This window comes from Rattus norvegicus, chromosome 3 (genome assembly GCF_036323735.1).
Source record: "Rattus norvegicus strain BN/NHsdMcwi chromosome 3, GRCr8, whole genome shotgun sequence".
Classification (NCBI taxonomy): Eukaryota; Metazoa; Chordata; class Mammalia; order Rodentia; family Muridae; genus Rattus; species Rattus norvegicus.
Window position 1 is genome coordinate 129,773,976 of NC_086021.1, and position 23,023 is coordinate 129,796,998.

The following is a 23,023-nucleotide window of genomic DNA, read 5'->3' on the forward strand; positions in this document are numbered from 1 at the left end:
CTTTAAAAAAAAAAAAGACTGAGACTGGCAAATACAGAGGTGAATGCTAGCAGCAAACCATTGAACTGAGAATGGGGTCACCATTGGAGGAGTTAGAGAAAGGATTGAAAGAGCTGAAGAGGCTTGCAACCCCATAAGAACAACAATACCAATCAACCAGAACTCCCAGGGACTAAACCACTACCCAAAGAGTACACATGGATAGCCTATGTCTCCAGCTGCATATGTAGCAGAGGATGACCTTGTTGGGCAACAATAGGAGAAGAAGCCCTTGGTCCTGCCAAGGCTCAACCCTGCAGTGTAGGGGATGTCAGGGTGGGGAGTCAGAAAGGGGTGGGTGGTTGGGAGTGGGGAACACCCTCATAGAAGAAGGGGAGAGGGGGTGGGATGGGGGTTTATGGATAGGAAACCAGGAAAGGGGATAACATTTGAAATGTAAATTAAAAATATCCAAGAAAAAAACAAGTAAATAGTAGGTTTATTGCCAAAAAAAAAAAAAAAAAAAGACTGAGACTGAGTTTCATTTGTATCAACTTAAAAAAACACACAAGGGTGTTTTGCCTGCTGGCACATCTGTGTGCCACTTGTGTGTGAGATTGGATCCTGTTACAGGTGGTTGCAAACCACTGAGTGGGTGCTAAGGAGCGAACCCAGGTCATTCCTAGTCATTTCTGTTTGGCCTACATAGTTTTGGTCAACTCACTCTTTAAAAAGTTAAATCAGTGTTTAAAATTATGGGATATCTTGCACAAAACTCCAAGTTCCAGTCATCTCCTAAAATACCAGGAGGTCTGGCACTTATATTCCTGTCAAGTGTCAGAAGATGAGTAGCAAGGGTGCCTGCAAATGAATTCACGCCGTCAGAGAAGGTCTTAGGAGTTCACTGAAGCTCCAAGCTTTTACCACTGACTTTCACTTTTCTTACTGTTTTTTTCCCTTGGAAGGCTGGGGGGAAAAAGGAAAGGCAAAGAGGAAGGGAGCAAAGAGAGGTAGGGAAGGGAGAAAGGACTTTGTGTGACTGGAAAAACAGGAGGGTTCCATTTTCTTTTTGTAGAACCACAGACTATCTCTTTAATATGAAAATAATGTGGTTGTCTACTGAGAGAACATACCAGAAAGCTAAGTCTTGCAATCACAAAGCAAACCTTGCTATTCTTTTAAATGACGATAAGAAATCCCCCGAAGCCAGACCCTCTTCCGTGTATCTGTAATCTCAACTACTCTAGAAGCTGGAGGACTGAGCTTAAGGCTAGCCTAGCTATAGACCAAAGCAAGATCCTGGAGGAATGCAGAAAGCCAAAAAGCCAAAAACCCCCCTCTTCAAATACTCATTGATGGAGCTAGGTCCATAATCTCAGAACTTGGGAGGCTGAGGCAACTTTGAATCCCACAGCAACTTTGGTAGCCAAATGAATTCAAGGCTAGACTCAGCTACATGAGACTCTGCCTCAAAAAAACAAAACAAAATAAAAAACAAAACCAAAACACAAAAACAAACAAACAAACAAACAACAACAACAACAAAAAATGTAGGCGGAGCTGTGTGGGTTTGGAGCACAATCATGGTCAAGATGGTGGTGCAGGGCACTGGGAAGACTGAGGCAGAAGACTCGCAGTGAGCTCCTGAAGTGATGGCTTAGGAGTTAGAAGATCTTGGGGCTCTTGCAAAGGGTCTGGGTTCAGTCCTAGCACTCAGTTCTAGAGTATCCGCCAAGTTCTTTTGACCTTTCTGGGTATGCACTATGTAAGTAAGCAAAATTCTAATGCACGTGAAACAAAATAAATATTTTTAAAAGATCTTAAAAGCAAAACCAAAAACCTAAAACAATGAAAGCTACAAAAACAAAAGCCAGGGTAAACCACACAACAAAAAGGACTCAGTGAATCCTGCCTGCAATGCGCTTGCTTGCTTGCGTTTTTTTTTTTTTTTTTTTTTTTTTTCTTTCTTCTTCTGACTTTAGTGGCTTCTTCACTTCAGTTACATCTTTTTTGTCAATAAGAGATGACAGTGGGGGGGCTTTCAAGTAGACTGCCGAGACAATTTCCTCTTCTAGTCTCCAATTCGGGTCTTAATGGGTTGGTTCGTTCTTCTTTTTACCACACTAAATTGTCCCTTACTCAAACTAGATGGGCGAGAGGGACAGGAGGTGGTGGGGGATTCGAGGAAGACAGGCCTCAAGATGGATGGAGATTCCCTCAGTGTGAGTACTCTTACCCACTTAGGCAAATCTGTCACCTATGTCGTATTCTCACATCATATTTTTGGGGGGAGTTGGAGGTGTCGGTATTTATGTAAGAAGAGGAGTACCTTCCCATGCGTGGATACATATGTATTTGCTACACTATGACTATCATGGCAAGATTGTGGCACTGGAAAATGGCAAGCATTGGTGGATGACACGAAGAAGGAGAAGGAACCTTTCGGTTAGACTTGGGCACATGCAGTCTGCAATTACAAACGAACGACGCGGTTTTTAAAAACAAAAGCGGAGGTGCGGGAAATCCTACAAGGTCACAGGGGCGCAGTTTCGATCGTGTTGAATGGCTTAGACAACGGCTTTTCAGAAGGAAGGGATTAGAAACTGTTCGATCTGAAGCGGTATTCAGAGTGTTAAAGAATTCTTAGATGCCGCGATCGTTAGAAAAGCCCGATTTTCAAAGGGAAAGAAAAAACAGTGGATTTTATTTTTAGCATGGAACCCCCAAAAACACAGGAACCCCTTGCCGTGCCATTGTTGCCACAATGCCGTGACTCGGATTCGAACCGAGGTTGCTGCGGCCACAACGCAGAGTACTAACCACTATACGATCACGGCGAGCTACCAGGGACCTGTAATATTCCTCTTCTGAATATTCTCTTCAATACTCATAGGCCTTCCTACTTCCTGCGTCACTAAATGACCCATCTGTTGGGCGGGACTCCAACCTAGCATAGCGTGTGATGCGCAGGCGCATTGCACTCTCGCAGCTAACTAGGCTTCACTTTGGTTCCTTAGTCTGGGGCAAAGTAGTCGCTTGCGAGAGGTGTTAGGGGTTGGCCGGAGACCTCCTGAGTACACGGGGACCCGAGGTGACTGTCTTGGGGAAGCCGGTTTCCGGTGCCTGGACCCTTGAAGTGGACTCTGTAGAGTTCTCGGGCCTGCAGGGGCGTTCCCCATTGCGTCTCCTGGCTGCAGATCCTCCGCCATCCCTAGCAGCGACCCATAGGGACCTTTGCGTAGAGTGCGGATGCCCTCTGTACTGAGTTAGCTGTATGGAGAGAACTCGAATGCCTGTCAGCTTCGGCTTTCCGCCCCCACAACCTCTCTCTCTAGCAGCCTCTCCCTCTCTTGGATGGCTAAATCCTCCCTCCAAGATACTCCCGCTCGGCTTTGCGCCCACTTCTGACCCCACTGGGTGGCTATTGAGACTCGGTCCGGTTTCCTTCTTGTCCCTCAGCGCTCCCGCCCACATGGCGTCTAGCCTGTGACAGCTTCCATAGAGGGGCAGTGATATTTCCTAAACCAAGAGTGTGCCAGTGGTTTCCGACAAGTGAATTCAAAGTGGCCAGTACCCTCTTCCGCAGAACCACCGGAGAAATCGCTAAACACCAACTAAAATTTTCCCCCATTTCACAGCCCAGACTGCAGGGCATCCTCCTTCTTTTCCTGCTCACGTGGCTTAGAGTGTCGTTTCCTGCCCCCAACGACGGGCGCCCATTCACTCAACAGGTTCTAGAGGAACGCTAGTTGTCAGCCAAGTCAGGCCCTAGAGCTGTGGGAGCGGGCAGGTCTTAAAAATGACCCTGGGAGAACACTTAGAAGAGGAATCGCGACAGTGCCTTTTCATGACTGTGTTCAGCCTTTTGTACATTAAATTGCTGTTTGACAGATTCCCATTCTACTCATAAAAGCTCCCTCTGCGGAGCCTCTTCGTTCCATCACTTCGGCGTCTACTCCAGTGCTTTGATGGAAATCTGTGACGTCAAAGATATATAGGAGACTAAGAAAAACACCATATTTTTATGGAAACAGTCACATATGTTCGCTGCACTTTTCTGGCTGATGCAATTCCCTGTATTGGGATGCGAATACCATCCCCATAACAAACTGGAAGCCTCTGAGCTCCCGCAGTCTAATTTGGCCTACGCTGGTATAAACCCTGTTCACAATTGTCACTTGTTTGAGGTCCATTTTTCTGGAATGTTAGCTGTGTATTAAAATGGAATAGAGGAACAAAACAGGTCCCTTGCCGTGCCATTGTTGCCACAATGCCGTGACTCGGATTCGAACCGAGGTTGCTGCGGCCACAACGCAGAGTACTAACCACTATACGATCACGGCGAGCTACCGGGAACCTAAGGTCAGGACTTCTTACTTGATCTCTTCTGTATTGGATGCCCCTCCCCTTTGACGTCACTGGGTTGATGGCATTTGTTTCCGCCTATCATCAACGGCGGGACTTACGAGTGTGCGCAGGCGCTTTGTTTTCCCTGGCTAGACCCGCGCGCAGGCGGAAAGCCCTACGCTCCGCAGCAGTGACAACAGCGGTAGACTGGGTCTCTTTTTTCCCCCTTTCATTTCTCTTCTTTCTTTCTTTCTTCTTTCTTTTTTTTTCTTTTTGAGTCGGGGTCTCATTCGGGCAGGCTGGCCTCTAACGTCCTGCGTTTTAGGTTCCCAGGCGCCACTACGTTGGGCTTGCCAGGCAGTTTCATGACCGTCTTTTTTGAGGTGCGTTCCCAAGCCAAGCGGAAACTCGAGAAGATTGGCCCATTGTTAAGGTCAGCTCGGGGCCCTTGAAATACAGTCCAGGGATGTCAGGAAATTGATCGTGCCTGTCTCAAGGGCCACACTGGCTACACACTGCACTGTGGCGTTCCGGTAGCTCGCCGTGATCGTATAGTGGTTAGTACTCTGCGTTGTGGCCGCAGCAACCTCGGTTCGAATCCGAGTCACGGCATTGTGGCAACAATGGCACGGCAAGGGCGCCTTTTTAGTAGTGAAGCAATGGTGAGGTCGTTGTGATGCCATGTTAATTCTCCTACTTAATCACTGTTGCCCGTGATGAAGGCATTATAATGCGTGGTTAATTCTCAGAAACATCTTACTGTGTTGTCTACCACTGAAGGTACCATGTGTCAGGTTATGTACCTTTCTTTTGTTGGTATTTCTGCGAGGTACTTTTCGATTTTCCTAATTCAACGGTTAAATCATATTTTGGTCCTTTAAAAACCTCACATGATTTAAGATTTCATCACAGATGGCGTAGGAATTATAGAACCAATGCGAAAACTAGGGGCTAGAGTCGGGTAGGTAGGAAAACAAACCAAATTATTTTTGGTTCAGATCATATGACAAATGAAGGATATTACTCTATGGAAGGGACTGGTTCTTGTGATTGCTGTGGTATGCTAAGATAGTCAGTCTCCTGGGTGCTGGTGATTTCTTGGAGTCCCCAGTCTACGACAGATTAGAGCAAATTACCACGTTGTTTTGTGTGTTTTTAAACAACCCCAAGTTCCACAAAGGGGGGGTCTGTTATTTGGTATCAGGCCAGATGGAAGTGAATTTTTTGACCTGGCTCTTGAGCATCTGATGGAAGGAACCCAGAGTGGTCCAGGAGAGTACCCAGAGAAGGAGGAGTTTCTCCAGCTCCTCCCAGGGGCACTGGGGTGGCAAAGCAAGTCAGGAAACTTTCCTGGGAAAATGGTCTTTGTAATGTGGTTGGATCCTTTCACCCACAATCCATCAGGAACTACTTACTGAAGAGGGTAGAAAATTAAGACTTCATTGCAGCCCCCCCCCCAACCCCTCAAACAAACAAAAGAAGACAAAAGCCACCCTTGCATGCTGTAATTTCCCTGGGTCTCCCAGCACTTTACAAGATTTGGTGAGTTTAAAGCCACATAACAGGGCAGCTTGTACCTTACAAGTGTTCTGAACGAAATGCAGAAGGTGAATGTGAAAACCCATCAGGTTTGTGGGAACAGTTGTGTATTTTGGAAATAAGTGTCACCAAACCCAGTCACCAGGCCTGTGGCAGTTGTACCTTGGCTGGCTTTGCTAGCGCTGTTCCTATGAATGGGGTTTGGGAGAGCTGCAAGCATTCCTTTCTCATGGAGACATAAACCATGTCTACCTCCCCCTCAACAATAGGTTAGGTCTCCATAACAAACCAAAGGTCCCCACAGGAACTAGAAGGTTGTTGGGTTTACTTACAGAGTCTGAGTGAGGGGTTACTGGCAGGTGACCATAAAGTGACCACATTAGAAAGTCTTCACCTAGCAAGACTTTCCCAAAGTCACATAGACAGAGTCCCCTTCAGTCAGCTTCTCCCAGCATGAAAACTGTATTGTCTCTGGAGACCTGAGGTCACATGCAGTTGGATGAGAATGACATGCAGATGGCCAGGAAGAGTGGCTGGCATCTCAGGAAATGCCTAGTGACCCTCCCTACCCATCCCTTCTTTGAGAGAACAGCAACTGTGCACTGGCTCAATCATGATGGCTGCTTCCAACCAGGCACAGCTGACCTGGTCAACACAGCTGCTCTTTGACTTGGATGACCAAGGAGGAAGGGGTAGACACTCTGATATTATTTAGGGGTGCAGGAATAGGTCCATTTTCTCTGTCAATTAAGTCAAAGGCAGGAAAAGTTTGAAAGTGAAGCAAAGCCAAACTTTATTCAAAGTGCAAATTTTATACAGTTAAGAAAGAAAGAAAGAAAGAAAGAAAGAAAGAAAGAAAGGAAGAAAGAAAGGCAAACTTCCCCAGGGCAGGCAACTTGTCAATCTTAGCAGCCCAGAGGAGGAGAGTGACAGGAAAGGGGCAAAGGGAAAAGCCATTTGAGTAAAGCCAGCAAGGATGAGTGGTGTATCAGAGAAAGAGTAAGGAAGCCCAAGTACTAGGGTGGAAAAGCATTTATAGGCTCTGGAAACAAAGAAATAGCCAAGAAAAAAGCAAAAGGAAATAGTTGAACCTTTTAAAATCAGGACTCCTTAAGGTGGGAAGACCCAGTAGGGTCTCATAGCAGCTTGTAGGAATTGTAGTGGGGCCGGAAATTCTGGGAAGCCAAAGTATCGCATTTTGTTAAAGAGATTATTATTCCCCTGTCTGTGTAGCATGGTTTATGGCCTTCCTAGGGCTGGTCCCTTGGCAAGGTGATTGACAAACTATTACCTTCTGGGTAGCTGGAAATGTTAGATCCCCATTCATGTTTGAGATTTCATCCTGTTGACAGAAGAACTAGTTTTCCCTTACTGGGCTTTTCTGTTGCTGTGTCAATTCTCTATGAACACAGTAAAACAGTCAAGAAAACACACCTCAGAAACAGCTGGCATCTGAGGTACCCCACTGGTCACCCATATCTGTGGCCGGAAGGAAGCTACAGAAATGTAGCATGACCCCGGTGCATGAGAGTCTGGAGTGCAGGAGGATGCTCTGGCCTACAACTGGCTTCGGGACAGGAATATTGTCACGGTTGAGATGGGTCAACCTAGCGTCTTTTAAGGTCTTTGGCCAGTTTGCTTTGCTCTAATTTCAGGGTGACACATCAGTCTGACATAGTGACTTGCCTGCCCATTAGATGTAACTCAGGGAAGAACCAGCACTGCTGTGAACAAGCGCTGAGTGTTGGCTTGGCTTGGGCACCTTACTGTGGGTTTACCGTTTAGACTCCTGGGCATGGCTGGTGGAATTCATTTCTTTTGCTTATCTCAGGTGATGAGGTTTCTGGGCTGGCAATGCTGAGAGCCAGAGCCCCAGAGAGCCTGGCCTAGGATGATGTCCCATGACCCAATAGCACCCTCAGCGGCCAATCCTTCCCTGTTCCCACTTTTTAAAACTGTTTTTGTTTGTTTGTTTTAATTGTTTATTTTTTATTCTATAAATGCTGTCACCAGACATGACATTTCCCAAGTTGGCTCCAAACCTGGCACCCGCAAACAAACAGGTGGTGTTAAGCATCCTTCAGCCTCCATCTCGGTTCCAGCAGCCTCCATTTTGGTTGGATTTCTTCAGGTTTCCATCACCTCTTACTTTTTTCCAGCAGCAGACCTAGGTTTCCACCAGGAGGCGCTGTATCCCAAGCGGTTGACTTGGGAAGTGGAACCTGTAGGAGAGTCAATTAATTTGGGAGACACATCTGACTGACTTAGTTGAGGCATCCTTCGGGCTTCTCTGGAAAGTCCACACTCAAGTCCCCCCCCCCCCCCCCCATTGTCTTTTTCCCCTCCTCCACCATTCATAAACAAGACTCATTTTGCGCTGAAAATACTGAGTACGGCAGGACTACAAAACTGTGGACGAAGCTTTTGTCCAGAGTGGTTGACTTGCCAGCAGCACTTGTTACTGGACATATGTGCAGGTCAAATGACTAGCACAGATGCATGCGTCAGCTGACCTCTTGTTTCTAGATCTTTCTGCCCTCAGAAGAAAGAGGGCTCAAGGAGTTCCTGTGGGACTTGATTCCTGTCCCAAGACCTGAGACTTTTTCCTGAGTCCGGAAGATAGCAGGGAGTGGTTTCCAGACATTATTCTAGAAGGGAACAATTGGAAGAAACTTTCTGTCACAGCGTAAGAAAAAGGTCAGTGTTGTAAAACTACACTAAGATTTCATGTCTCTCCAGTCAGAAAGGCAGCTCTCAGGAACACTAATGACAACAATTGCTGATGTGATGTGACAAGAGAGGAGCTCCTAAACACTGTGTGTGTGTGTGTGTGTGTGTGTGTGTGTGTTGTGTGTGTGTTGTGTGTGTGTGTGTGTGTGTGTGTGTGTGTGTGTGTGTATAGATAGTGCAGCCAGTTTGTAAATCAGCCTGGAGGTGACTGCCACATGACCCAGTGACACCATGCCTGGGCACACACCCAGTGGGCTTCACATCCTACCACAGAGATACGTGCAAATCCATGTTTAGTGCTGCTCTATTTATACTAGCCAGGAAAAGGAACCAACTGTGATGCCTATCAATGGATGGCTGAGAAAAGTGTGGCTCATATGCATAAAGGGGCACTACTCAGCTCTGAAGAAAACCCAAATAATGAAACGCAGGCAGATGGATAGAACTGGAAGAATGTGTACTGAGTAAGGGAAGGACAAAGACACATGCTCTCTCCAATTTGTGGGCCCCAGCATCAAGTCTTTTGTGGGTTTAACTTGGAACACAGTGGAAGCCGGAAAGAAGCATTTGGGGGGCACATTAGAGAGAGGGTGGTAAATTATAGGTAAATGAGAGAGGTGGAAAACAGATGGGTTACAAAGCTTCAGGGTGCTGGGGAGGGGATGGGTAGCTAAGCTATGGAAGCCTGCTACCTCACAACCCAGTTAAAATATAGTTAGAGGGCTGGCAGAATGCACACGGGAGGAAATGAGGAGGACTGAAGGATTAAGTGAGGATGGTGCAGGCTTTCATGAGAGGGGGAGAGTTAGGAGGTTAACCAGCACTAAGGGAATGTGCAAAAGCCTAATGGAAAACCACTAAATAAGCTAATTGCAAAAAATGACTTCAAAAACAATTATAAGAGAATTGCCTCGCATGGGAAGACAATAAGAATCTCAGACTACATGGGTTATGCTATGAAAATTACCAAGTATGGGCATTATTTTTTTTAAATTTATTTAATACTTAATAATAATTCTTTGGTTTCTGGTCAAACATCCCCCTCCCCTTCCTTATGGGTGTTCCCCTCCCAACCCTCCCCCCATTGCCGCCCTCCCCCCAATAGTCTAGTTCACTGGGGGTTCAGTCTTAGCAGGACCCAGGGCTTCCCCTTCCACTGGTGCTCTTACTAGGATATTCATTGCTACCTATGAGGTCAGAGTCCAGGGTCAGTCCATGTATAGTCTTTAGGTAGTGGCTTAGTCCCTGGAAGCTCTGGTTGCTTGGCATTGTTGTACATATGGGGTCTCAAGCCCCTTCAAGCTCTTCCAGTTCTTTCTCTGATTCCTTCAACGGGGGTCCTATTCTCACTTCAGTGGTTTGCTGCTGGCATTCGCCTCTGTATTTGCTGTATTCTGGCTGTGTCTCTCAGGAGCGATCTACATCCGGCTCCTGTCGGTCTGCACTTCTTTGCTTCATCCATCTTGTCTAATTGGGTGGCTGTATATGTATGGGCCACATGTGGGGCAGGCTCTGAATGGGAGTTCCTTCAGTCTCTGTTTTAATCTTTGCCTCTCTCTTCCCTGCCAAGGGTATTCTTGTTCCCCTTTTAAAGAAGGAGTGAAGCATTCACATTTTGATCATCCGTCTTGAGTTTCATTTGTTCTAGGCATCTAGGGTAATTCAAGCATTTAAGTATGGGCATTATTGATCAGAGATGCCCCAGAGGTCTTCAACCCTGGCTACTGAATTGGCCTTGGTTAGCCTCCATGGTGAGACTGCATGCTAAGACCATGTTGCTGAAGTGTGTGGTTACTTTGGCTACAGAACATAGAAAAAATCAGTCTCAAACTGTGGTGGTTTATATATGCTTGGCCCAGAGAGTGACACTATTAGGAGGTACAGCTTTGTTGGAGGAAGTGTGTCACTGTGGGAGTGAGCTTTGAGCCCCTCCTCCTAGCCATGTGTGAGCCAGTTGTCTGTTTGCCTTTGGAAGAAGATGTAGAACTCTGAGCTCCCCCAGCACCATGCCTGCCTGGATGCTGCCATGCTTCTTCCATGATGAGAATGAACTGAACCTCAGAATCAGTAAGCCAGCCCCAATTAAATATTGTCCTTTATTATAAGAGTTGCTTTGGCTATGGTGTCTCATCAGAGCAATGGAAACCCTAAGATACAAATCTACCTGGAGCCTTCCTCTCTGCTGGCCCTCTTACATAGGGCCAGAGGGTGCTGTGCAGACTACTGAGGGAGAAAAGTCATCAGTGGTCTTACCTGGTCATCCACCTTCCCCACCATAACACAAGCCTGCCAGGCAAGAGGTGTCAAGAGGTGCACAAGCATTACAGAGTAATAACCAGTTTCTGATTCGGTTGAGGCCTGCTGCTCCCCAGGAGGCCCTTTTTTTGCCTTATATTGTAATCTTGGTCAAAATTCCATGGCTGGGAGGCCCCAGGCTCTAGGATAGAACCAAATGTTGTTATTTCCCTAAATGGTCATGTCAAATTGTCTTCTAAGTATTGATATAGATTGTTGCCACTCATAACCTTACAGAGAAGATAGGAAGCAGCAGCCAGTGCAGAACTTCTTAGTCAAGGTATTGAGAAAAAAAGGCCTAATGAGCAGCCTCAGACAGGACATCGTTATACCTGCAGAGCTCAGGGGACATCTTGGAAGGGGAGATGGGGAGAACGGAAGAGCTGAAAAGTGGGAGGAGTGCTGTGAAATGCTGCCTACTGGGCAGGGTGCCTATCACTCTCCTGAACTCAGAAGCCAGGGTTACCAGCAGAACATCAAACAACTCCCCTTACCTCTGACAGGCCTATTGACAGGTAGCTGTGTGTCGGATCTCCTACCCTGCCCTGCTGTGGAATCAATCAGATGAGTGAAGACCCTGCTGGGAGTTGTGAATTAATTTCTTTGGATGCTCAAGCCCTAAATCAAGTCATGAAAGGAACAGTCATGTTGTCAAATGTCAGGCTGCCTCAGGCTTGTGACCCTGCTGCCATCACCTTTAAAGTGTTGGGATGACAGATCAGAAAGTTACCAGACAGGTAAGTGCAGTGGAGTGAGTGTCTCTTTGGGAAGTTATGAAGGCTACAAATGGAGATGGGAGTGGCCTTGCGCTGGGGCTTGCAGATGGTGGCCCTCCTGCTTTGTCTCAGGCTTCCTGTGTGTGCAAACCTGTTATATCTCTGGATGTAGGATTCTCATAGAAGGGCTCCTGTTGGAATACATAAGACTAGTCCTAATTGGCTCCATTTTAATTTCTTTAGAGCCTTCCTCAGAGGCTCTGGTTTGAAGTATGAGTTTTAGGAGTTCAACTTTTGAATTTTAGAGGAACATAACTCATTTCATACCGGGAAGTAATTATAGGCTAAGTTCTCTGGTGTTGGCAGGGCTCTGTGGTATACATGGAGTTTGTAAACCCCTTTGATTAATAGAATCTATTTTTTCCAAGATTGTCAATGCAGCACCATGGTTAGGAGACAATGCCCCCTAGGCCCGGGCAGTGGAACTCTTGATTCCCAGTCCGAGGTTCTGTTTGGAGAGGTTTAGGAGCTGCTGTCTTCCTTGCTAGAAGGAGGAGCATCACTGGGGACTTTGAGAGTAAAGCCTTCTCACCTCCATGGTGATGCTGAGGATGTGGTTTCTCCTTTCCCCACCATGCCTGCTTCCTACTGCCACGCCCTCCTGCCACTATTCACTCCTACTGGTTCTGAACAACAGGCTCAGATAAAGTCTTCTGTAAGTTGTCTTGGTCATGGTGTTTTGTCACAGCATCAGAAAAGAGACTAATGCTCCATTTATATGAATAAAAGATACTTAACAGGGGTCCTGGCAAGATGTCTTAGTGGGAGAAAATGTTTGCCACCAACCGGTGACCTGAGTTACATACCTGGAACCCATGTAAGGTGGAAAGAGAACAGACCAACTACAGAAAGTTATCCTCTGACCTCCAGATGGGTACTATGGCATGTACCCCACCTCAGATACCATGCACACACACACACACACACACACACACACACACACACACACATGATGATGGTGGTGATGACGGTGATAATGGTGATGATGGTGACGATGGTGATGATGGTAATGATGGTGACCATCATTAATAATAACAATAGCAAGAACAAAAAAAAATAAACTTTGTGGAAAGAATAAATAACAGGAGCTCTACTGGTACCTTTGAGCCCATGGAGGCTGGCTTAGACAGAACTTCTATAAGTCACAAGTGTCTAGAGAGCTGTGGGACAAAGACATTGTTGTTGGTTATGGGCAGGCATCTCCAGAGATTAGAAGACTCCTGCCTAAGCTGAAAGGGCTTTTACCTGAGGGGAAGCCAAGCTTTGCACAGGCAAGAGATGTGCTCCTGTGTACAAAGCAAGAAACAACACGGCAACCCCAGTGGCAAACCAAACAGAAGCAGAGTAATTTGGGGTAAAGAGGTGATTAGGGTGAAAGGAAAGAGCGTCAAGCTTCATCGCAAATTCCCAAGGATTCTTCCTGCCAGGCCACAGTGCAGTGTCTGCGTTATGCTGTACCCTTGTGCAGTCACACTTCACACCGTTATTTCTGGTACTTAGTTTTTTATTTAGAGGGGAAAGCATGGATACAGGTCCCCACTATCACAGGTCATGTGGTAGTGGAGAAATCATAGGAGTCCATCTCAAGAGCAAGGGATGGGCCTCACCTTGGGAAAGCCACCATCTTGATTATGGTCTTTCTGTTCCCTGGGTGGTGGGAAGTAAGTGTGCTCTTGTCTCTTAGATTCATTCATTCATTCATTCATTCATTCATCCATCAATCTACCTACCTATCTGCTTATTTGTCTATCTATCTATAATCTATTTTTCTTTCTATCTAACTAACTTTCTGTCTATAGGAAGGCAGGATCTCTGTCTGACCAGGACCACAGTCATACAGGGTAGCCGGAAACTCACCTGGCTGGTGTCAAACTTGGAGAAACCCATGCTGCCTTGACCTACCAAGTTGTTAGGGCTTCAGACATGCACAACAATGACTGGACTGCTGTTGTCCTTTAAATTCTTAGTTTGAGTCTCTAAATGTCATTTTAAAAATAATTGTTTTATTTATTCGTGGTGCTGGAGGTCTGAAGCAGGGTCTCAGACATGCTACCCAAGTGCTCTACCACTGAGGTGTACTTGCAGCCAGCATGGATGTTAGGGCATTAAACAAGAGGCAGGTGTCTGCCTCTGCTCAGGCTGTGGCAGCAAAACACCACAGGTGTTTTGTTCCCTTTGAATGCATATGCTGCCTCAGCCAAAACTCCTCTCCAAGCTTTTACTCGCTTACTCTGTCAGAAACAGATTTCCTGCAGTGAAATGAGGGTTGGAGTAAGGTAGGGCTACGAACAATGGAAGACCATGGCAAGGCATGGTCCTTAACTTATTTATGTTTTATCACTTTGTTTTTATGGGTGGCTGAATATTTCACTCAGCAGCTTACAGGTGGGGAAGGGCTAAAGAGGTCAAGAGGAGCTGCTGTACGGGGCAGGACAGATCTTTCTCCACTCAGTGCTTTGAACCACAGGTATTTGCTTTTTGGTAGTTTCTTGAGGTTGGAAGGCAAAGTGCAAGGTTCCAGGTGACTCGGTTTCTGCTGATCAGCTCTGACCCTGGCTTGCACAGTGTTCTATATCACACATCACCTCACCCTTATATGACAAAACAGACTGACAAAAGTCACATATCACTCATACAACAGGGTTAGCACGCCGTCTGGTATGTCCTCTCAGAAGGACACTAATCTCATCAGCTTAGGGTCCTTCCCTTAGATTAAGAGCAAAGGTGTGATTTTTACAGTCCTAGTAAAGAGTGCCTGACTTCCAAATTCCCCTATTTTACAAATTTATGGAGCTAGACAGGTGGAGGTGTTGGAGAAATAATCTTGACTGATATATGCTACCCCATCACAGATTTCAACTGCCCCACAACCCAGGACAGAAGCCACAGAGTTACTTTCTGATCTGGAGTTATTCCGGCAAGGGCACTGACTTCTGGAGTGCAGTTTTAGTCAAGCCAGAGATGGCTGGAGGTGAAGATGAGTGTTCCAGGCCTTGCCTGGGATGCCTAGGGTCCTAGACAGTTCTTCCCAGCATTGCATAACACAGAGAAAACTCATCATGACCAAACCGGAGAGAGGAAGTCAGAGGATGGACAGATGGACAGATGGACAAAGGCAGAGGGAACTTACCCTCTCAACACTCCTGGTTTCCCATTTATCACTGCTGTTCCCTTTGAATGGATACGCTGCCTCGGCCAAGACTTCTCTCTAAGCTTTTACTCACTTACTGTCAGAAACAGATTTCCTGCAGTGAAATGAGGGTTGGAGTAAGGTAGGGCTACGAACAATGGAAGACCATGGCAAGGCATCCTATTCTGACTTTCTCCCAGGCAGCGTTCCAGTGTTTGGTGGTAGGGTCAACAAGTTGTCAAATTGAAAAGTTCTGGAGAACCCAGAACTCACGGATGGACTCACGGATGAGATTTAAGAGCTGTTATCAACCTCTTCCCCCCATCACACAGATCTCTGTTGTTTCGTGGGAATATTAATTAGCCTGGTCTTTGTTACAAGACTGTTTGAGGAATGCTTGGCCTGAACTGGGAACACTGTGTGCTCAATCCTTATCTGTAATCAGTGCCCTCTAAGTCTCAGAAGTACCAGAGAGCATGTTTACAACCTGTTTGTTTGGACCTGTTGACTCAGTTATCCGGATGAGTATGAAAGATTCTGCTTGTTGCAGTTGGGCACAGGCCCTCCTCTCTCAAAGCTCCATCTTTGTTAATAGGGAGGGTGGGGAGGGGAACACCCATAAAGAAGGGGAGGGGGAGGGATTAGGGGGATGTTTGCCTGGAAACCGGGAAAGGGAATAACACTCGAAATGTAAATAAGAAACACTCAAGTTAATAAAAAAAAAATAGGGATTCGAAGGAATAGAGATGGTTACTTTGGGAAGGTTCAGCAAGACAGAACATGAATGAGACACTTTGACCTTTGCCAGGTTCTCTTGAACCTAGTTAGTGCTCCAATGAGAGTTTAATCTAAGGGAGCCTCAGAGCTCTGGGCTGGTCCCACAATGTCCCAGGGCAGCAACTCAGGCTCCAGCTTCCAGACAGGCACCACCAGCACGACAGGACATGGAGTGTTTTCCAGCAGTGTGATACCGACAGTGTATGTCTGTAGTCTAGAAGGACTGTGCAGTGCAGTATGTCCTTCTGCACTCTGTGGTGTTCTGAAGAAAAAACTGTAACAATGACAATACATGTAGGACTAGGACCTGCTGCCGAAAGAAATTTGAAATGGGAGGAATTAGAAAGCTTATTTTTAAAAGTCTGATTGGGTCAAATGAAGAAAATGTAACATTTGACTTCATAACTAGTAAGGAATAAATAGATGTTCTTTTAAAAGTATGAAATTTATAATTGTGACAGAAAGACTGAATAAGTCTAAAAGCGATTGTCAGTAAATTTGTTTTAATTAAATTAAAATGTCCCACTAATACTTCATCTATTATATAACTTCTAGAATGCAGAAGACATAAGCTATGTCTATGAATAGCTGTTTGCCTTGTGAAATGTGCAGTGTTAGCTCTGTGAGCCTTATCAGTTACAGAGAGGTCCAATTTGGATAAGAAAATGAACCCCAGACTCATCCCTTGGGAGGAGCAGCTCCCTGGAAGGCCTCTGTAGGACTGTGCTGCAAACAAAGCACTTCCTTCCTCAGAGGAAGTAGCAGATCTTCCTGAGAAGGGAGGTTTAGCAAAGAACTTGCTACCTCCAATTTGTGTTTTCCAAGTCAGACTTAATGTTCCATTCCAATTCTTCCATCAAATTCCTAGAAGGGCAGTTAGTCTTTCGAAGGATAAAAATATGACAATCCAGTTTAAGAAGCTCAGTTAGATCCTGTTCCTCCCACTGGGTGAGAATAAGACCACTATCAGACTTTTGAGCCAAATTTGAGGCAAGCATTATTTAATACTGGCCAGGATGGTGGACACCAGCCATGTCCATAGCTGGGAACCTAGACTATGGCACCAAATTCCATTAGTGAGTTTGATACAGGCAAACCCGAAGGTAGGCACTTCTCCCCTTCATCTAATTAGGGGCAAGCATGGATCCTGACTCACTTCCTGCCTGTATACCTCCTGCCTACTGTGTGATCAAGCACATACTGTGCAGTTGGGGCAACCAATCTTCTTTACAGAAGCGAAAACACATGGCTTGTTATGTGACTCGAACTAAAGCTCCAGCATTCTAGGACGTTATCTGCCTAGGGCAAGTGGGCCTTACTGATTAGAGACATTTCTGTTTTAGAATCTCTTAAGCATAGTAAGGTAAACAAATCATAACTTTAGCCATCATGATGGATTTCCAAATAAGTGTATGTATGTATTGTATGTATGTATGTATGCATGCATGCATATATGTGTGTGCATGAGAGAGAGCGTGCATCAAGTGCATGCAGGAACACATGGAGACCTGAAGAGGCAGTTGGATCTCCTGAAACTGGAGTTGCAGATAAATGTGAGCTACCGAGTTAATGTTGAGTATCAAACCCAAGTCCTCAGCAAGACCAATGTGCACTGAGCCGTCTGTCTATGTGCACTCAGACATCTCAAATTGCCCCTGCAGTTTTGATTATAGAGCTAGGTACCACATCATTGCATAAAATAGAATAAGTACCTCAATGATCTGAGCAGGAAAGTTTGTATTATACATAGAAAAAGGCTAGTAAGAGTCAGAACGAAGGAGCACAAGGGAATGGTCATTTAAAATGACTTTCCTTGTAAGTTGAGGACCAGTAGACAGAGTAGAACAATAATGGGTTGCCTAATATATCTGAGTACTTTATGCTGTGTGCACACTGTGTGTGAGTGTGTATGTTTAAGGGTTAACCAGAGGACACCTCATTATTGTGCCAGTTGAAACTGGCCTGTTTGAGAAACTTGGCCCTTTTGTAAACTCCAAATCTTTTTTTAAAAAATTCATTCATTTACCATTGTATGTGGGTGGTTGATTACTAAGAGTAGTCATGGCAAAGCAAGGTCTTTTTTTTTTTTTGTTTTTTAATAAAGGAAGAATAAAAATTACATTGAAACCTTTTTTGTGAATTTCTCACTTTTAGTGTGAAGTCTGTGAGTAGGATAAACTGGATGAGTCTGCTTTTTCAGTAGGAGACCTAGGAGGGCTAGAAAGGCAAGGCCTGACTTTTCTATAGGACATGGACTGACCTGGCACTTGCAGTCATGGGGGAAGAAGCTGCATGTCTGCTGCCAGGCAACTGACCAAGCAGCAGTCAACCATCAACATCATTGGAGGTCTGAGAAAGAAATTCTGAGCAGGAAGTATAATCCAAATGGCCTCTCTATCAACTAAATTGACACAGACTTCTCTCTGGGAATCTCGATGGTTTTCTTGGGGGCAGAATTCCCAGAGCAGCAGTCAGAGGTCAGTGTGGTGTCCATCAAGATAGTCCATCACATATGGTGGTGTCAGTCTTCCGGTGCCAGAGTTAGAAGATCTGAGAGGCTTTCCTAAGGTGAAGAACTGGAGAGACTGGCCTACTGGTGGAAGCTAAAGGCGGGTAGTAGGTTCTACAGGGTCCTGTGTGTCCATATTTTGGGCAGAGTACTGGCTGAGGGCAAGGCATGGGGCGAGTCCTTTGCCCAGTGGTTTTGCCCAACATTACCCAGCATTACTCAGCATTACCCCAGTCCAGGTGGAATTGTCTGTGCCCCATTGTCTTCTTTGGAGGAGACCTTAGGGCTGTCTCTAGGAGCTGGCATTTTCTTTTCTTTTCTTTTCTTTTCCTCTCTCTCTCTCTCTCTCTCTCTCTCTCTCTCTCTCTCTCTCTCTCTCTCTCTGTCTTTCTTTTTGTGTGAAAGCCTTTGAGAAAACATTTAAAATTCCACATTCACCAGATCTCTGAAGAGTTTGATGATCAGAATTTAATTTATTAAATATACCCGATTAAAAAAAAACTTTGTTCTTTTAGTTATTTATTTGAGACTCATCCTGACAACATCTACAAAGACTATATAAGTGGAGGTATAAATTGGTCTCTCCTACACATTTTTCTGTAAATTATTACATTCTTACGAATCATGATTATAAAGAGTCTTAAGCACATTAATTAATTTGATTCATTATAAAATTATCTTGAGCACTTTACCACAAGGTAGTAGCTTTTACGGAATTAGGATTTTATAGTTTTATTATAGTTTATTACTGTTAAATTTTAGTCTTAAAATTTTAAATTGAAAATTTAGTTGAAAAGTGTCTAGCAATAAAATAAATCTTTAAACCGTTACTGTAGCAGGAAATATTTAAAAAATGAACACCATCTCACAGTAGGGCCGGTGCCAGCAGGCCACCGGTGGGGTGTTCTCATCTCAGCAGACTCTCTGTGGCTCAGAGAGTCTGTAGTGGGAAATAAAAAAGAAATTTCCATCCCATGCTACTTCCAGCTACCATAAGCTGCCCACTTAGGTTGGACAATTTGTTATCTACTCACAACTGTTTCTAAATAAAATATCTAGTAAGGTCCCTAGAAATTAACTCATTGCCAAGAATTTGTTATCTTGTATTGTTTAATCATCTAAAGACAGTTTGTAATGCCATTAAGAGAGGAACTGGGACTACATTTTGTACTTTTAAATTTTTTGTATCAATAGAAGAAATTTATGTCAAAGAAAACCCTGTTTCTGCATCAAAACAATTTCTGTACCAATGTGAGAAATTCTAACTTCAACTTAGTAACAATTATAAGGATTTCCACCAAATGAGATTATGGCTGTACAATCAATTCTAGCTAATTCTTCCCTGTTAAATTATGACTATTTCTAATTTCCCCAGAAAAACAACCTTAGAATAACCACCTCTAGCCTCCAAAAATTTAGGGAATTGAGTAGAAGACTTGATAATTTCTTCAAGCTGTACATCGGTGTTGAGATACATTTTGGGCTGGGGTGGGGAAATAGGGAAGTTGTTTGACTTTAAGAAGGCCACACCTTTCGGTCCCCAGCTCCGAAAAAAGGAAAAAAGAAAAGAAAAGAAAAAAAAAAAAAAGAAGGCCACACCAAAAATTATTGTAGTCTCTGAGTCTGTCCTGACTGGATTCAGCTGAAAGTCGCTGAGATCAGGAGTTCAAGCAGGTCAGTTCAGCATGTCTGATGATGACACTCACCAAAGATGTGCATTTTGTAATATATAAATCTCAAAAAAGTTTTTAGTATCATCAAGAAATGTTCTGTTTGATTCTCTGGAATCTAGTTCTTCTGGGGGGTCTCCCTCTATCAAATCTGATCCATATAGCTCTGGAAGATGTCCAGAACATAATCACCTTTTCTAAAAAACAAAGACAAGCCCTTCTTTCCAAATGAGCATATCCTTTAGTCAACAGACAAGCTTGTATCTTGTATTCTCTCCCAGAGAAATAATATAACCCCAAAACTCAAAATCACACCAATTTTGAAAATTAACAATCTAAAACAAATGAAGTAAACAAAAATACTGTATGAACCCATTCTTAGGCTTTTTCTATTCTGTCATGTCAAGAAATTAACCCAACAAAGAATCTGAGTTTCCTGCAGACTATAATATACCATCTGTCTGTTATGCTGTCTACCTGTAGTTACAGACTTTTATTTTTCTTGTCTTAGTTCTGAACCCTGGGCAAAATTCCCCATGTGATTCAGACAAACTTCCTATATGTCTATGCTAAAAGCAAATAGACCAGCCTTTGAACTAATCATACTCCAACCAGGCAGCTTCCATTTCCAGCTCTCTGACTCAGAGCCGTGAGCAGAAACTCTCCGGTGTTTGTTTGTTTCAAGGTACCTGTGCCTGAGTCCACGTGACTCATCCTGGTGCCACCTTTCTCTCACTTAGAAGATAAAACTCTAACTCTTAGGCTGACAGTCTTAAGTTTCTAATGGATTCTTGCCCCACATTGGGCGCCACCTATAGCATTAAATTAAAAAAAAAAAGATTTTTCTATCCCATGCCACTGCTGGTTACTCTCTGGCCCCATTGGTCTTGCTGCCTCTATGGCTAGCCCCATGTAGAGACCATAAGTGATCATAGATGTCTTGTGGACTCTGCTCACATTTCCAGACAGACTCGGCAGACTCTCTGACCCAGAGCTCTCACATCATCTCCACCTGACTCACTAAGTTCCCTTTGCAGGTCACTGCCTCACCAGCCCCATGCAATAACAGACCATCTCATGTTTAGCTGTCACAAATCCCTGCAACCAGGCAAAATTAAAATTCTAGAGGCTTGTAATTTATTAATCAGATATATATGAGTAAATTCTCACCCCACAAAATGTCCACACAATAAACTCAGAGCCAATTGGTATTGATATAAACTGCCCACCTAGATAAGAAAATTTGTCTTGTAATTATCCGTCTCTTATAAGATATTCATCGCTACCTGTGACTATTTACGCCACATAGATCTGGGTTGTCCTCTTCATCATCATCCCTCTTCCTCCCTCTGTACAGAGAGAGAGTTCTATAAGAATCTCAGCCCACCTTTCTTTTTCACTGCCCAAGCACAGGCCTTGCCTTATCTTGTGCTTACCCCCACCTGCGTATAGACATCAACCCACACATTACTATAATCCATAGGCTGACTTGGAACCTTACGAAACCATAAATATGGCCCATAGAGAGACTGACAATCTTATAGTGTAGTATTACAGAATATTACTGGTTTTTGTAGCTCAGTTTATTCAAATAGCTAAAGCCTAACAAAGACAAAGAGGCTAGACATATATCTTTTTTTTAAAATTTTTTCATCTTTATTAACTTGAGTATTTCTTATTTACATTTCGATTGTTATTTCCCTTCCCGGTTTCTGGGCAAGCATCCCCCTAACCACTCCCCCTTCCCTTCACTATGCGTGTTCCCCTCCCCATCCTTCCCCCACTACCTCCCTCCCCCAACAATCCCGTTCACTGGGGGTTCAGTCTTGGCAGGACCAAGGGCTTCCCCTTCCACTGGTGCTCTTACTAGGCTAGTCATTGCTATGTATGCAGTTGGAGTCCAGGGTCAGTCCATGTGTAGTCTTTGGGTAGTGGCTTAGTCCCTGGAAGCTCTGGTTGCTTGGCATTGTTGTTCATATGGGGTCTCAAGCCCCTTCAAGTTCTTTCAGTCCTTTCTCTGATTCCTTCAACTGGGGTCCTATTCTCAGTTCAGTGGTTTGCTGATGGCATTCGCCTCTGTATTTGCTGTATTATGGCTGTGTCTCTCAGGAGAGATCTACATCCAGTTCCTGTTGGCCTGCACTTCTTTGCTTCATCCATCTTGTCTAGTTTGGTGGCTGTATATGTATGGGCTACATGTGGCGTAGGCTCTGAATGGGTGTTCCTTCTGCCTCTGTTCTGAACTTTGCCTCCCTATTCCCTCCCAAGGGTATTCTTGTTCCCCTTTTAAAGAAGGAGTGAAGCATTCACATTTTGGTCATCCTTCTTGAATTTCATGTGTTCTGTGCATCTAGGGTAATTCAAACATTTGGGCTAATATCCACTTATCATTGAGTGTGTGTTTTTCTGTGATTGGGTTACCTCAGTCAGGATGATATTTTCCAGTTCCATCCATTTGCCTATGAATTTCATAATGTCATTGTTTTTGATAGCTGAGTAATATTCCATTGTGTAGATGTACCACATTTTCTGTATCCATTCCTCTGTTGAAGGGAATCTGGGTTCTTTCCAGCTTCTGGCTATTATAAATAAGGCTGCTATGAACATATTGGAGCATGTGTCTTTGTTATATGTTGGGACATCTTTTGGGTATGTGCCCAAGAGAGGTATAGCTGGGTCCTCAGGTAGTTCAATGTCCAATTTTCTGCGGAACCTCTGGACTGATTTCCAGAATGGTTGTACCAGTCTGCAATCCCACCAACAGAGGAGAAATGTTCCTCTTTCTCCATATCCTCGCCAGCATTTGCTGTCACCTGAGTTTTTTTTTTTTTTTTTTTTTGGTTCTTTTTTTTTCCGGAGCTGGGGACCGAACCCAGGGCCTTGCGCTTCCTAGGCAAGCGCTCTACCACTGAGCTAAATCCCCAACCCCTGTCACCTGAGTTTTTGATCTTAGCCATTCTCACTGGTGTGAGGTGAAATTACAGGGTTGTTTTGATTCGCATTTCCCTTATGACTAAAGATGTTGAACATTTCTTTAGGTGTTTCTCAGCCATTCAGCATTCCTCAGCTGTGAATTCTTTGTTTGGCTCTGAACCCCATTTTTTAATAGGGTTATTTGTCTCCCTGCAGTCTAACTTCTTGAGTTCTTTGTATATTTTGGATATAAGACCTCTATCAGTTGTAGGATTGGTAAAGATCTTTTCCAAATCTATTGGTTGTCGTTTTGTCCTAATAACAGTTAGACATATATCTTTAAAACTGTTGTTAATCT

General features: G+C 44.4%; 1 protein-coding gene and 3 non-coding genes across 7 annotated transcripts in view; 2 read left to right on the plus strand and 2 right to left on the minus strand.

The window, feature by feature from the left end:
- Positions 1-2,744: 2,744 nt before the first annotated feature.
- Trnah-gug7 (transfer RNA histidine (anticodon GUG) 7) lies at positions 2,745-2,816 on the minus strand. The gene has a single exon. It is a non-coding gene; the product is annotated as a tRNA-His (tRNA).
- Positions 2,817-4,250: 1,434 nt separating this feature from the next.
- On the minus strand, positions 4,251-4,322 carry Trnah-gug8 (transfer RNA histidine (anticodon GUG) 8). Its single transcript has one exon. It is a non-coding gene; the product is annotated as a tRNA-His (tRNA).
- Positions 4,323-4,449: 127 nt separating this feature from the next.
- Slc28a2 (solute carrier family 28 member 2) overlaps positions 4,450-23,023 on the plus strand; it is a 62,868-nt gene continuing 44,294 nt past the window's right edge. The window contains exons 1-2 of one of the 4 annotated variants that reach the window (XM_063284461.1): positions 4,450-4,528; positions 4,652-4,759. The gene's annotated coding sequence lies outside the window, so the exon portion shown is untranslated. Of the gene's footprint in view, positions 4,760-23,023 lie in introns of all 4 variants that reach the window. The other 3 variants (XM_063284459.1, XM_063284462.1, XM_039105769.2) reach the window with 3 other exon arrangements.
- Positions 4,867-4,938, plus strand: Trnah-gug9 (transfer RNA histidine (anticodon GUG) 9). Its single transcript has one exon. It is a non-coding gene; the product is annotated as a tRNA-His (tRNA).